Source organism: Palaemon carinicauda, chromosome 4, assembly GCF_036898095.1.
Source record: "Palaemon carinicauda isolate YSFRI2023 chromosome 4, ASM3689809v2, whole genome shotgun sequence".
Taxonomy (NCBI): Eukaryota; Metazoa; Arthropoda; class Malacostraca; order Decapoda; family Palaemonidae; genus Palaemon; species Palaemon carinicauda.
The window spans coordinates 154,221,168-154,224,403 of NC_090728.1; positions in this window are offsets into that span (position 1 = coordinate 154,221,168).

Here is a 3,236-nt window from a genome sequence, read left to right on the forward strand (position 1 = left end):
TCCTCTGTGGTAAGTTCGTCGTGATGTTCGGCGACGAGTTCCGTGATGTCATCTGCGTCGACCTCCAGACCCATGGACTTGCCAAGGGAGACGATTTCCTCTACGTCTTCCGCTGCACCCACCACGGGATCAGGTTCGGGGTCAAAACCCTTGAAATCTCGGGGAGAAACTGCATCAGGCCACAGCTTGTTCCAGACAGAATTCAGTGTCCGTCGAGTTACTCCCACCCAAGCCTGATCTATGATCTTCAAGCAGTGCACGATGTTAAAGTGGCTTTTCCAAAATTCATGCAAAGTTAAGTTTGTGCTTTGCGTGACATTAAAGTACTGCTTGATTAGGTGCTTGGTGTAGAGCTTCTTGAAATTCGAGATGACTTGCTGGTCCATGGGCTGGAGGATAGAGGTGGTATTCGGTGGAAGATACAGCACCTTTATGAACTTGAATTCTTCGAAGATATCATCTTCAAGTCCAGGGGGTGGGGGGAGCGGGTGCATTGTCAAGGCATAGCAGGCACTTTAAAGGGAATTTCTGTTCATGAAGATACTTCTTCACAGAAGGACAGAAAACTTGGTTAACCCATTGGACAAAGAACTGCCTAGTGACCCAGGCCTTCGAGTTGGATCGCCAGAAAACATGAAGCTGGTCCTTATCCACATTCTGTGCCTTAAAGGCCCTAGGGTTCTCAAAATGGTAAACCAGTAAGGGCTTGACTTTAAAGTCCCCGCTAGCGTTGGCACATAGGGCAAGAGTCAACCGATCCTTCATTGGCTTATGCCCAGGCAATTTCTTCTCTTCGGCGGTGATGTAGGTTGGACTGGGCATCTTCTTCCAAAACAGCCCGGTTTCATCACAATTAAACACCTGCTGCTCTACGTAGCCTTCTTCCTGCATGGTCCTTTCAAAGGTCTTCTTAAATTTCTCAAACCAGCCATGAGATGCCTTGAAATCGTCTGAGGAAGGTTCGGTTGAACTCTCCCCAGCATCACCCCAGAGCTCGCCTCCTTCAAGTCCATGAAGATGGCGTGCGCCTTCTCGCAGATGATAGTTTCGTTGATGGTGTCGCCAACAATCTCTCTGTCCTTGATCCAGATTAGCAGAAGTCGTTCCATCTCTTCTATGATAGGGCTACGACGTTTGGAAATGATGGTGATCCCCTTAGAAGGTTTCACTGCTTTAATGGCTTCTTTCTGTTTCAAGATTGTCAAGATCGTCGACATATTTCGGCCATATTCTTTTGCAAGTTCACTCACGCTTTTCAACAATTTCTTGCTTTACTTCTAAAAAAAGCATTTCCTTCTTCCTTTTCTCACCACTACCACTACCACTTGCGAAACTGAGCATTTTAGGACCCATGCTTTACGTAAAAAACCGTAAAAGGATGTACCCAAAAAATCACGATTAAAACACAGTTTCTGTAATAGCAGAACGCACAGCGCACAACCACACGAAGCCGACGACCATAGAGGAATGACCCAAGCCACGCTAATTGAGGGTCCCTCCGAGGTCGAAGAGCTGCCTTCTATTGGCGGAAATAAAAAATACATCCAGCGCTATGAGTACCGTCTACGCTTACGGGTATTGTTTACTTCGCGTGTCGAAAAAAAATTTGAGTGTAGAGTAGGAACGTGTTCGAATTGTACTTAGAGTGTCGAAAAATTCGGATACAACCGATACGACGAAAATTGCTTACTTCGAGTGTCGAAATAAAATTCAGGCGTAGAGTCGAAAAATTGCTCGAATTTTACTTTGGATGTTGGAAAATTCGGATTTAGATACGTTCGTGTGTAGAGGTTCCACTGTGTATATATATATATATATATATATATATATATATATATATATATATATATATATATATATATATATATATATATATTCTTACGAAGCTGGTTTAATGTAAAGTGAATGCAGAAGTTTTTAATGATTTTAATCATGTTTTATTTGTGCATTGAAGAGATGAATAGCCACTCTGTAAAATGAGCTCTTGTCATGTAGATTTAAGTTTATTATGTAAATTACGTAAGGCGTTCATCGTTAATTTCATTGTAATTTGTATTTAAGTATATGTAAATTTATGTTATTTTCAAAGAATTACCTTTTTATTTCACATATTTTTTTTTTCGAAGTCTAATGTTATGTTCAGAGTGTTATGTGGACATACAAGATAGGAACAAGGGCTTATGTAATGTTGTTTTATATTTTTATGAGGTATTGGGTTATGTTTGAGAGAAAAGGCGTAATTATTGTGCCATGTGCTTTAGAATTTTCCTGAAAAACCTAGTGATAAATGTTATCTTTTTTTCGGGGACAAAGGGTAGGCAGGGCTAGCTGACTGAGAGACTTTGTCTCCTTGTTGCGAGGCAGAGCGTCCATGAGAGTTGCCTGAAAACCCAGGATTCGTCTTTTGACGTTTTTATCTAATTAGAAACTCTGGCGTCACTGTTAGGCCAACCCCCCGCGCTTCCAGATCTCCTGGAAGCTTCTAGAAATAGCTAAGTTTTATAGATCAGATAAAGAATCCCAGCCTTAAGAAGTAGAAATCTCCCCCTCTTCTATCTGTCATACGCAGCTCAAAGGATTGTTTTAGAAGTGTTCAATGAAATATCGAAGTTTGGATTTTGTAACTGGCTCTGAAGTAAGGTGAAAGGTACTTGTATCGTGATCTGGTTATCTATTTTCGTTAAGTATGAAACTTAGATATTGTATTCCGATTTGATTTCAAGTATTATTTCTTTAGTCTAAGTCCAATGTTTATTCAGATTTATTATTTAAGTCAAGTGACTAGTAATTTTCAGGTCGTAACATTTTTTTTCCTAATGTAAGTTCTGTTCAGACTTAATGTTTCGAGTGATTTATTTGTTTTATATAAATTCTTTTCAAAGGGTTGTAATTTATATAGAATATGTTTAATTTTTTAGAGTGTATTATTTCAATCATCAATGTCTATTACAACCTCGCTCGTATCCTGTAAGTAATATTTTCAAATAATTCTTAAGAATAATTACCCAGTTCTGTTTTGAGTGTACTTAAGAGACGTTTAGATATTCAGTGTTTTATATATTGCTGTCTGGTTCCCAGACCCGGGAGCCATCATTGTATAATATATACATATATATATATATATATATATATATATATATATATATATATATATATATATATATATATATATATATATATATATACATATTTCTAAATACGTACACTATACTTAAAACGTATAATGAACACAAGAC